At 43.4% G+C, this 13426-nt stretch overlaps 1 protein-coding gene across 3 annotated transcripts in view; it reads left to right on the top strand.

The window, feature by feature from the left end:
• CSMD2 (CUB and Sushi multiple domains 2) overlaps positions 1-13426 on the top strand; it is a 489690-nt gene that overhangs the window by 13462 nt on the left and 462802 nt on the right. The window lies entirely within an intron of this gene.

The raw sequence follows: 13426 nt of genomic DNA, 5'->3' as shown, positions 1-13426 counted from the left end.
ACTGTTTCCTGTAGTGAAAAACAGCTGTAACCAGTACCAGAAAATCTGGTCATCTTGTGGTCAATAAGATTGCATACAAACAAACAAATATACCTTCCTCCAGGTGCTCTCACTCTTCTATCCTTGGCTCAGATGATAGTGCAGGCATTTATGCTCACCTCCATAAGTCTCTTGGCTATTTTTAGCTCCCCCTAGGTGCTGGACATGTTTCTATTTCAAACATTTATTTGGTGTGATCATTGATATTATTTGAAGCCAGCACATTTCTTAAAAGACTTGAAACATTGCTCTTGATGGAGCAGAGGGAGTTTGGAAGGGGTTTCATGATTGTGGTCTGCACACTTCTGGGGGAGGGGCAGTTTTGTGTTTCCCACAAGGGCCAGCCAATTGGTGTTCTGAACATCTGGCTTCTCCTGGCAACAGGAAAAAGCAGTTGCTCCTGAGCTCGATTCAGTCTGGAAGTTTGTATGTACATCCCAGGTGTGGTGACTGTGGATCTTCAGTGACATCTCTGCTTAAGCGGTGAACAACTTAAAAAGTTCAGGACTTTTCGTTCAAAGGAATAGCAGTATGAGCACCTCCTATAGAATGTGGATATTAGGACTTGATTTTTGTTGGCAATTCTCAGCTCCTGATGTGGGAACAAGCAATGGGATTTCCTGAAGAGGTTCAGCAGTTCTCTTTTCACCCACCCACCCACCCACCCACCCACCCACACACACACAGAGTTTAGATTTTAAAATACCAAACTGGCTTCCTGCTGTGTTGTTGCCTCTTCTGTCTTTGTTGACTAGATAAAACACGATTCTCTCTCCCCCCCCCCCCATATCCTTGTAAATACTTGACTAGCACTGGCCATGTAAAAGAGTGCTATGGCTTTTGGATTCTCTGTCTTCAGGGAGTCATTTCCATTGTGATTTGTGTGCTGAATTACCCCTGCTTATTTGCCATGGAATCCCAGTGCAACAACAGTAAATTCTAAGTGATGTTCAAGGGTGCATGTTGAATTTGTGTGGAGCACAGGCTAAGCCTGGTGGGCTTTGTCAGGAGTGGGGAACTGGCTCCAGCCTGTGTGCTGAACGCTTACCTCATCTATCTCATGGGACACATTTAACAGGCTGGTAGGGCCACCCGCCTGCAAATGCCTGACATCGTTCTAAAGGGCCTCACTCTCAGTGCTGATCAGTGCTGAGTACAAGGTCCATGTGCTGCATTAGGGTACATGTGCTACCCATTAGAAATCCTGATGCAGCCAATCTCAAGTGGTCAGTCAATGAGTCCTGCTTGGCAAGGAACAATTAGGAATACACTTTAGAGACTTACGATTGATCTTTTCCAGCCGTGTCCTTACCTGCCATCACATATGTTGTGATGTCATAAACCAAATTGGAGCTATTGAGGAGCCTAATGGGTCTAATGAGGAGTTTCTGCACCACTGAAATATGTAAACAAAGTGCAGTTTTAAACACTCTTAATATTCATTGGTAGTGGCGTATTATTGGGAAGATAGTGTTGGGCAAGCTTCCTTTCAGAGATGCTTGCTTTCCATGGAAGATCTGATTGGATAACTCTTGAGATGCTTCCAAAGCTGAAGTAAAGAGTCAGCATGGTCAAGCATCTACAGAGCCCAACTGGGTGCCCAAGAAGAGTCTTCTAGACATGCTGCAAGGAGGAGGTGGACTCACTGAGAGAGAAAGGCCCATGGAGGGTGACTTGCCAAAAGACCCTTCAAAAGCTGGAGTTCACTCTGTAAATCTCTGTGTAACTTTGTAAGACTCCTGCAAGCACATCTTTGAAGCCATAACAGTGTGTTGAAATTGCAGTGGGCGTGCCTCGGGTTCAGAATCCTGCTTAGTGACAAATGGCATTGGTCTAAACTTTTTCTTTCAGCCTGCCTACCATGCAGGATTGTTGTGTTGGTAAAGTTAGGCAGGGGGTGGTGGTGGAATCCCATGTATCCTGTCCTTAATTACTTGGAGAAAGCCTGGAGAAAGTTTTAAGGTTTGAAGCTTTACTCTGTTCTTAGTGTTCTGTTGGGAGCTGCCCAGAGTGGCTGGGAAAACCCAGCCAGATGTGTGGGGTATAAATAATAAAATTATTATTATTATTCCAATGCAATAAATAAAAACAAGCATCTGTGGGATTAAATTCCAGTGTGATTTAAATAGCCTAACCCTTAAGCCTTTTCTTCTCATAGCTTTCCAGAAGCATGGACTGATTGCTCCTGGATAGAACTGTGTTTTCTTCTCTGCAATGAAAAATAAATCTCCATGCATTTTAGTTGATGGAGTCATAAATATTCATAACCTGCCACAATAACATGTGACCTGTGGTGTCCTTGACCTCAAAAGTCAGATATGGTTCTCTTATGGCTCTTCCTATTACATAAGAAAGCAGGTTTTAAGTTGGTGCTGCAGATTCTGTTTTAAGAGATTGTGAGTACAGGTGTCAGGCTCTGCAACTGAAATCACTTTCAAGCAAGTGAATGTTATTTGTAAAAGAGACACTTAATATAACTGACTTAAATGCAAGCACACACATATTGTAAAGCATCCAGTTTTAGCATCCCTCCATGCAGGACAACACCACTTGATGGGCTGTCACAGCATCCACCAGCCTGGAACTGTCCAGATGTTTTGGACTCCAACTCCCATCAGCCCCAGTTGGAGTCAGAAAGAACTGGAGGGCACCAAGTTGGAGAGGGATGGGCTATTGAAATCTGCAGCAGCTCCTTGTCCATTTACTGTCTCTGGCATTTAGAATTGCTGCTGAGCCCTGCTTGTTGTCACATCAACAGGTATGACCCATTTGAATAGCAGGGCCTTCTTTGTGGTGACGCCTGGAATGCGGAACTCCCTCCCCATCGAGTTGCAGCTGTTCCCCACATTGTTATCTTTCTGTCAACAGTTAAAAACATACTCAAGTGTCTGGGGAATGGTGATTGGGAACGATTGCCCATTATTTATTTCTACTGTATACAGCATGGCAGATTCTTACTGTTTTTAATATTAGTTTTATATTATGACATTTAAGGATTTTAATTGGATTGATTTGGTTTGTAGTATGCAACCCTAAGCTGTGGCAGAGAAGGGTCGGGTAAAACTGTAACAAATAAATAACACCCATGTGTGAACCAGTCTTGAACCGGGTGGATAAGGAGAGCCTAATGACACAGTGTGCTATATTTATTTACCCCAACTGTTCGTTTCTGACAAAATATGAGCATGCTTATATGTTCATGCATACACAAGCAAAACCCTAGTTATGAGAACAGTCTACTTGTGTGAGCAGTGTAACATCATAAGTAAGAACCACATGTGTTTGTGTCTCTGCTGTTTTACCATTCATGTGACTAGAGTGCTTTATGGTTGCTGGTGCATCCTTGGGTCTTTGCTGTCAGAAGCGTTCATGTGTCCTTGCTTTGTACTGGCTGTGCCTGGCTCAAAACAGTTAATACAGCATGTGAGGATGTTGCCTAGCAACAGCACCACTGGTTCCCTCATTATCTCCTCTGTTTCCCATGGATAGCGGTTCCATCAGAGCTATGGGAGAATGAAGAGGGATGCATTGAGGGAGAGAATTGTGGGAGGCAAGTTGTCTAGGAGGAACTTCTGACTGCTTTCCTCTTTTTCTTGCTCACCTCACTCTCTGTCCCTTGGTCATGTACGGTTGCGGTTGGTGAACACAGGGAACAGTTAAATTCCAATTTGGATCATTGGCTCCTCTTGTTCAATATTGTCTGCACTGGCTGGCAGTAGCTCTCCAAGGTCCTAAACAGCATCTTTGTCAGCCCTACCTGGCACCCTCTGCATACAAAGCTCTTTCCACTTAGCCCCCTTTCCATTTGATTACAGAGGACTGTGGCACCTAACAGACAGTGTCTGTAAGTTCCTTTGCACCTGCACCTTCCAATTTGTTAGGTGCAGGTGCAAAGTGCTTCCCTTGCTTGAGGCAGCATGAGTAGCAGCACATACATTAAGCTGGATAGGTCTCTTCATCCCACCCACACCAGGTTTTTGCCCCTGTATTCTATTGCACTAACACAGGTGGTGCTTCTGACATGACAGCTATGGCTCAGTCAGTAGAGCATGAGACTCTTAATCTTAAGGTTGGTGGGTTTGAGCTCCACATTGGGCAAAAAGTTTTCTTCATTGCAGGTGGTTGGACTAGATGAGCTTTGCGGACCCTGCAACTCTATGATTCTATGACTGGCATGCAAAATCTTCCTCTCTACAAACTCGTATTATCAAGAAAGTGACTTGGCACTTCTTAAGACACTTTTGTGCAAAAGCAAATTTTTATGAGGGTTGGATTTTTTTATATGGTTTCTTGAGATGCTGTTTTCAGGTGGGAAAAAGGCAAAGTCTACTTCAATCTCCCTGTAAATTACTGTTTCACAAAGTTCTGGCTGTATTTAAGTGTCTTAAATATAGTCATAGTTTTCCAAACACTTATTTGAAACTCAAAAGATGTGATTTTTCTTGAAAGCAACGAGTGTACCGGTAATTCTTCACTTGAGACAGCAAAAGACTGGGACAAATATTTTATTTATTTCATAAGCGCTCCCCTTCCCCCTTATATGATGACAAACACCAGATTGGCTTGCTAGTAAAAATCAATAAAAAACCTCACAGAAATAAGATACCACAAAATGCAACAACAGCAACAACAACCCACAGATTTACCATAACCACAAGCACTACAATACACCAGGTTGAAAATCTGAAGGGAAGAATCAAATTAATCAAAGACATGCTGAAAAAACTAAGGCTTATCCAATATACATCTTATACCCCACCTCCCACAAAAATCCCCAGAAATGTTAAGATCAACTCTTTCTAGCCTGTATGCTGAGCTGGTGCAGATCACACAAGATTGGAGTCACATGCACCTTAATTTTAGATGTCCTCAAGGTATATGTGCCTTTGCTTTCCCCTTTAGGCAGTTGTGAAAAAGGCAGGTGCTAGGGATCATTAGGAAAGGAATTGAAAATAAAACTGCTAGTATCATACCTTTATACAACTCTATGGTGACACCACAGTTGGAATACTGTGTATAGTTCTGGTCACCTCACCTCAAAAAGGATAGTGTAGAGTTGGAAAAGGACCTTTTCAGATGAAGACATCTAGATGTCTGAAGACACTAGACGACTCGCAGGGTCCCTTCCAACTCTACAATTCTATGATTCTAAGGACACTTCTGCAAGCAATTTCCCCATATATAATCCATTTTTGTATGCTGTTTTCACTAACATATGTGAGCGTTTCCCTAGTTTTGGGTTGGCGAAATACACAGGAAAATTCAGTGAAATACAAAAGTCAAAGGATAGCTCCATGTTGGGTCACATTTTGGATGGAATTTAACGTTGAGCGGACACAATTGTTCCCTCAGTGCAAGCGTTTCTGCTTCCAGGAGGACTGATCTCCCTTCCTCCCCCTGCGTACTGTTCCACAGGTTTTCCTGTCCTTCTAACATGGATTGGGGGGAGGCGGGGGGTGGGGTGGAGAAACTCTCAAGGTTGCAGTGTTCAGTATTTTTATATAAAGAAAAGGCAAGTAAGAGATGACATGGCAGAAGTTTATAAAAATACCCAACTCCCTCAACCATTCCTCATAAGGCTCAGTTTCCCAACCCCTCATCATCTTCGTTGCCCTCCTTTGCACATGTTCCAGCTTGTCAATATCCTTCTCAAACTGTGGTGCCCAGAATTGGATACAGTACTCCAGGTAGGGCTTGATCAAGGCTGAATAGAGCAGTACTATTACTTCTCTTGAGCTGGACACTATACTTCTGTTGTGCAGCATACAACAACATTAGCTTTTTCTTCTTCTATTGCTGCTGCATCACACTGTTGACTCATGTTAAACTTGTGGTCTACTAAGACCCCTAAATCCTTTGCACATGTACAGCTGTCAAGACAGGTGTTCCTCAGCCTATTCAGATTCATTTTGTTAATTCTTGCCTAGTTCTCCAATCTGTTAAGGTTATCGTGAATCCTGATTCTATCTTCTGCGGTATTCAATACCCCATCCAGTTTGGTGTCATCTGCAAATTTGATTAGCAACCCCTCAATTCATTTGCCCACATAATATATAAAGATGTTGAACAACATTAGGCCTGGGACAGAACCCCACATCACCTTTTTCCAGAATGACCAGGGACTATTGGTGAGCACTGTTTGGGTTTGGCTAGTCAACCAACTACAAATCCACCTAACAGCCCACATCTGTGATACAACTCATTTGTGGTATTCTCTTACTGTTAGACTTATTCATGTGGCTGCCTTCACACATTTAATCTATGTGTGGAGGGGTAACAGGCGCACAGTTGCTGGTCATCATCTCCCAACACCACAAACATGCTGCTGCCATCATGCACACATCAGGCAAAATGTATCTGTTGTATACATATGGACTTGGCACATCATGGAGAAGCCAATCAGCAAGATAGGCTGTGCCCATACAGCACACTGAGCATGTGGGTGTTGGGGCTGGGCCAAAGGAGCACATGACAATCAGGTGTGGGACTAGAATGAATGGTTGCTGTCTTCACCTCCACTTACAGACTAATCATAAGGAGATGATGGGGTCAGGGTTGGGCCTTTGAAGGTAGTCAAAGGTGAGACAAGAAACAGAAGCTGTGGGGCAAGTCAGAAGTCAGGACCAAAGTACCAGTGCACACTAGACCAACCCTGCTGGATCAGGCCACAGGTCCAGTTAGTCCAGCATCCTGTTCTCACAGTGGATAGCAAGATGCTTGTGGTAAGACCTGCAAGCCAGACATGAGCACATAGAAGAAGAGGTGGAGGTGGAAGAAGAAGGCCTTAGAATCTGATCTGAAGGTACACGATGCAGCAACCTTCCAAAAGACAAGCAGGTCTAGCTCTGGTCAGTGCCTGGATGGAAAATCACCCAAGAGCCATTGCATGTGAAAGGTTGGCTATACATGTAAAAATAAACTCTCTTATTTTCTGAAAAAAATGAACTTACTGCTGTCTTAGAAGGGCAAGGAACGACCCTGGTGGGGATGAATGAAGCAGGCTTGGCTGCCTGTCTCTTAGGGTTTAATGTCCTTGTTAAAAATGGACACCTTTCTCTGAATTGATATGATGAGTGTAACGAGAAAAACAAAATATGCCTGCGTGTTTTTCTTTCTTTCCGATCACTGTTTGTTCTCGCACAGTGTGAGCTGCTGCTCTGTGGCAAGCCTCATTCCTTTGGTAAATGTTGCTGCTGTGTTGTTTGGAGATGGTGGAGAATGATTGTTATGGGTTGTCAAGGTTTTCCAACAGTCCTAGTTGCTGTAACATGGGAAATGGGTAATTATTACCTGGTGCTTTGCGGTGCTGTCTGGTGTGGTGTTAGGAAGGAAGCTAGTTCAGTGGATGGCTTTGGTTTTGTTTTTTTAAAAGAAGCAATTAAATGAGGTTACCACTCCAGCTGTACCTTCTATTTATACAACCTCCGTTTCTTTTCTTTTTTAAAAAAGAATTGAAATTCAACACATTTACGTAATTCAGTGAACTTGGCTTACGATAAACACTGCATGGTAATGTGAAACCCATATCTATACTCGTACCATGTGCTGCTACTCCAGCAGCCTAATCTGATGGTGTTTAAATGTGTAATTGGGAAAATCCCGTTGACTAACAGAATTGTTTTAGCACTCTTTTACTGTTGATGATCTGTTACTCTGGGCATATTGCTGGATTGGGCAAAAATACTCTGCTGCTGTTTAAGGTAGTGCATATATTTTATGTGAGCCTGCTAGCCTGCAAATGGAAAGAAGCAAATCCAAATGGGACATTTGGTTCACATGGTTACTATTGTCATGAGACTATTAATATAGATACAGGAATGGACAAATAGTTTGTTTTTGGTGCATGCCATTTTTTGCACATGTTCACTCTATAAGTCTGCTCCATCCCATGATCCTATTGATCTGCCATTATTTATTTAATCTGCATGAAGATGTCTGGGAGATACAGTTCAGAATTCACAGAAACTGAATTCCCTAGGACCTGTCTTTGGGTAGATACAGATATCTACACTTAAACCTGGTTACTGGTCACCTGCAGTGTCTTCTCCCAATCTCCTTCCTGAGTTATAATGGTATTACAGAATGAATAGTTTAATTAATAAGGAGGAAGGGTCAGTCAGTGTTGGCAATTAGTGCTGCTGTGAGGGAAACTTAATTGGTGGGTATGTTAGGGCCAAGGGTCAAGGAATCCCATCTGCTGCTTAGGGAGTAGAGAAGCTAAACATGGGGGCGGGGTTCAGTGCTGGGGTTAAGGTGCTTAGGAATTGAAGGGTGTGTCAGTGGTGTGTGAATAGGGTCCTCATGGTGCCCCCCACTTGGGGGCCCTATAGGCAATACGCACTGTGGACCACTGAGCTTTCTGATCAACTTCCTGGTGTTCATGATGAGATTATCAGAAATAGTGAACCAAGTTTCCATGAAAGATTATTTGTCCCCAGCTTCTCCAGCAATATACCTCCACAGGTGAATGGTAGGGGTGCTCCAGGGCTCACCCTCCTCTGTTTTCTTGGAGCAATGGTGAAGCTTCATGGTCTTCAACAGGATTCCCACGTGTCTTGAGTGTGTTCTTTGCCCCAGATCATGACTCAGAGTCCTCTACAACAGGAGGGGTTCCATCACAGAAAGGGCTAATCATTTGACTGCCCCCCCAGAGGAAAAAAAGATGTAGCTAATTGACCAATCAACTATTTTAATGCATTAGTGTTATGGGCACAACAAAGTTTTGTTTGATATCTATGCTAATCATAACAAATGAGAGAGCTATTGTGAAACAATTACATTGGATTGCATCCAACTAACTTTTACTCAGAGGTGAAATTAATAGACCTAAGTTAATCATATCCAGTCATTTCATTGGGTCTACTCTTATTAAACATTAGTTCACTGTAATCCACTAATTGTAAAGAATTGCTCGTTTTTATTTTATTACATATTTTACGGCACCATCTCTCCTCTACTCCCCAGAACTCAAGCTAGTTCCCTGTCCCCCTTTTGATCCTCACAATAGCCCCATGGAGTAGGCTAGTCTGAATGTGTGCAACTGGCCCTTAGAAGCTTTGTGGCTGTGTGAAGATTTGGACCTGGCTTTCTCGGCTCCTAATCCATTACTTTTCCCACTAGGACAGTCTTGCTTAACCTGGTGCCCTCCAGGTATTTTGCATTGTAACTACCATCAGCTCCAGACAGCATGGGCAGTGATCAATGATGATGGAAGTGGAAGCCCAGGGTTCTGTCCCAGGCAGTGGTCCCTGCCACAGGACAGTGCTTACACACAATCCAGAGACACCAGTTCAAATACCACCAGCACCAGTTCCAAATCTAAGGAGCAGAATCAGGCCAAGCATAGTTCAGGTTCCAGCAAGGCAAGGTCAAACACAGCAGAGTGTAAGTGCAGATAAGCAAGAGGACAAAGTCCAAAAGGCAAGCAAAGAAGCAAGATAATTAGCACCCTGGATAGCTCCAAGAGTTTCCTCAGCTGCTGGTGAGATGAAGCAGACTTGGATATTGCTCCAACAGCCCGCAAATTCTGCCTGACCCACAAATAGACCTTCAGCTTCCCTTCAGCAACTGCGGTCACCTCTGATGAGTGGAGCCTCTTCTCTTTTAGAGCCATGGACTCCAGCGGCACTGGATAAGCCATGGTTCTACTATGGCTTCTGAGGCCTCTGAGTCTGATTTCTTTAGGTTGGAGAACTGCTGGTATTCCTCAGGTGCTGGAACTTCTAAGAAGGAAGGGGTATCAAAGGCTAAGGTTCAGAGGGTGCATCCTCCTCCCAGGGAGAGATGTCCTTTGAGTCTATGACCTCTTCTCCAGATGATGGAAATTCAGAATTATGACATTTGGCAACAAATGGAAGGCACCAGGTTGGCGAAGGTTGCACCTAGGTATTTTCCACTGGTATCTGTGTTATTGCTTGGAAATGTGTTCATTTCTAGCAAGTGGCCAGCAGAAGAAGCCCTTCCTCACTGCTGGAAGGTCAGGGGCAACACTGTCTTGATTTCTGCCCTTCCTAACAAATGACAACAAAATAAAACACGAAAGATCAGCTGCCATCTTGTACAGACATTTGCAGAATATTTTGACCATTGTCAAGTAATGGCTTTTACTCAACCACTTGACAGATAAATGGACTGACAGTCCTTGTTGCAGATGATCAGTGGTATGTTGGCAGACAATTGGATGTGGATATTCAAAAGCTGCTGGGCCAGGGAGATGCCTCAATTTGGAGAGCTCAATTTCATACACCAATTAGCGGTAACCAGCCAGATCTTCTAGCTTTTGTCTCATTTATTCTCTTGGTGCCAGTTAGTGTACCGAATGCAGAGGTAACACTTCATCTTCCATGTTAGTCCAGCAGCAATATCTTGTCAAGAAACTTTCATAGACAGTTCTTGCTTCTGAACCGTCCATACATAAAAGTGCTGTTAGTACACAGCCCCCTTCTTGAGATGCTTCTGGCCACCATAGATTACATGAATAATCCTGATCTAATTTGCAGGAACCTATTTGCCCCCATTTTTTATGTCTACAGACTCTGTCCCTGTAATGCTGACAAGGTGAAACCAGAAGTATAGGAAGCTTTGCCTGGAAACTAGGAAGGAAATTTCATTTATAACCCCACCCCCCACACTTTCTCTAAGGAGCTCAGGGTGCTTTATATGATTTCCTTTCCAACGTTCTCCTCACAGCAACCCTATTTTTGGTAATTTAAATAGTATTGGAAATGGTAACTAGTTTAAGGTTACCCACTGAGCTTAATGACAGAATGAGGATTTTAACCTGAGTCTCTCTGGCTGTAGTCTGACATCCTAGCTGGGGTAGCCAACACAGTGCCTTCGGTATTTCGTTGAACTACAATAGCCCCTATCCCTTCTCATTGGTCATTCTGGCTAGGACTGATGGAGTCTTGTAGAGAACAGGGGCAGCTGTGTTTCCCCTCTGTCTAATTTTTCCTGAGAGTGATGGAAGGTCATTAAATCCCATTGCTCCCCAGAGACTTTATGTACTGTATTCAATGTGTGTGGTGGCAAGAAGTTCCATATGCTGGCTACTGTAGGCAGCTGGATTGCTTGATTTTTGTTTTGTTTTTGTTTTTAAATGAGGAAATATATTTTAGATTAACGTAAAGGGATCTGTGGATTTGGAAGAGGACCCTTGATCTGATCTGCCAAAATTAAATCAGATGAGTCTGCTTTGGTATTGTGAGTTTGGTGGATCCCTTCCTCACTGTCAGCTAGAAATTTGTTCTCTTTCATTTAAGTATTACGTTTTGTGTGTGTACAGAATTTTGCGATGTATGCTGCCTGCCTGTTAGCATTTTGTGGAAGAAAGCAAGTTACAACCTTAGTGCAAAACTGTTGCAATGGTGGGCTTTGGGCTCTCAGATTTCAACAGCCTCCTGTGTGACACTGTGTGCCCACTTTGAAATTTGCAGAAATTTGCAGAATTACATAACATCTATAGGGGAAAAAAAGTATAAGGGGTGGGAACACCTAACACCACCGAATAGTTCAGTGACGACTTTGCATTCTCATTGAACATGGAATGTTGACTGACTTACTGTCTGTGGAGTAAGGATGACGGAATGCCAAGGGAGTATGGAATGGAGTATCCTGGAAAAGGGCATGGCTGGCTAGCTGGTATACTGACCTGCAGCACTCCGTACTACCACATTTGTTGCAGATATCACTGGTTGTTGATCTATAAGTGTTATATAATTTTTACTTTTCTGACTGATCATTGTTCCCATTGAGCATTAAAGAATGGGTTTCCCTGGAGAAAGTGGCAGGGTACAAAAATTGAAAATAATTCAGACACAGAGCTTAGACATGGACTTTTGCCTAGTAAGTGCAGGGTGGGGCAAAATGAGCCCTTAATGACATTCAAAAGCCACTTATGCTGAGGTTCAGAGAACCATGCAGATTGAAATTAGCCCAGGGCAGAAGAGTTTTCAGTTTAATAAATAATATTTCATTGGTGGACAATCCCAGCTTCTAAAGACTGTGTGGATTTAGCAGAAAAACATGAAGTATCTGTGTATATATGTGGAGTAGAGAAAAGGTAAATTGGCTTTCTTCCTAAACAGAATCTTAAATTACCTTAAATATCATGTGGTGGAAACTACAGGGGGAAAATGGACAGAGCAGCTTAAACCTGTTAAGGAAATGTGTAGTAACTAGTGCTTGCTTTATAACCGTGGCATGTGAAATGACAGTCATCAGCAGAAGTTCTTTCCAACTGGCCTGTTCAAGAAAATGACTTTGCATCCCTGTGAAAATGAAGGAGGGCACTGAAGAGAACTTTGAGCAGCTGGAGAGACAGAGCAGCTGTGAGGAAGATTATGTAGACAAAGATTTAAATAAATGCAGTGGCTCTTCTGAAGTAGTTCAGGTCTGGAGGGACATGATAGAGGTTTATGAAATTTCGAATGGCAAGAACGGAATGAGAGGAAATTTCCCAGCTCTCTTAAGGATCAGCCAAGTTGATTTGCAGCAGGGTCTGCTGGGTAAAGAGAAGAAAATGCTTCTAGGTGCAATGTGTTGAACAGAGGCTTAATCTGGTTCAAAATGCACTTGCCAAGTTATTATCTAGGATAGGGGTGAGGAGCCTGAGGGACTTTTACCTCACAGGCAATGTACCAAGGGTCACAAACAGGTAGGGGTGGGGAGAAAAGGCAAAGTAGATGGAGCAATAGAATAGACTTCCAGAGGTTTCTACCCTTTCACACACCTCACCATCCTCTCTCCGGGTAAGTAAGAAGCATTATCACAGTGCAAGCACACTCCAGTCAGGAAGAATTGCAAGGCGGTGGGGGGAAGCCGAGCTGATGTGGGGTGCAGCCTGAGAGGAGTTGTAGAAGTCAGATAGATATGTTTTGAAGCACACAATGGCTCCCAGACTTGAGGCTGCTTCCTCCTGATTTAGGGCTAGTAGGTCAAGCCATATTTCTTCAGTATTAAGTCATCTCCATTGGTAACTAGTGTGTTTCTGGGCCCAATTCAAAGTGCTAGTTCAGACCTTTATTTATCTGTAGCCCAACTCTCATGATCTTGGAGTAGATACAACCAGTGCTTGGGTATGTGCGTAAATATGAGGTGCTGGTACAGTGGTGCCCCGCAAGACGAACGCCTCACAAGACGGAAAACCCGCTAGACGAAAGGGTTTTCCGTTTTGGAGGTGCTTCGCAAAACAAATTTCCGTATGGGGTTGCTTCGCAAGACGAAAAAATCTTGCGTCCCCCCGCGGGTTTTTTCCGCTTTTTTTGCCCTTTCCCTAAGCCGCTAAGCCGCTTATCAGCTGTTCCGCTGATAAGCCGCTTAACAGCTGATAGCTAGAAGCCGCTAGACAGCTGTAGCGCTAATCCGCTAAGCTGTCAATGGGCTTGCT

This window comes from Podarcis melisellensis (genome assembly GCF_964234715.1).
Source record: "Podarcis melisellensis genome assembly, chromosome: 8".
NCBI classification, from domain to species: domain Eukaryota; kingdom Metazoa; phylum Chordata; class Lepidosauria; order Squamata; family Lacertidae; genus Podarcis; species Podarcis melisellensis.
The sequence above is the reverse complement of the archived record's forward strand: the minus strand, read 5'-3'. Positions and strand labels throughout refer to the sequence as shown.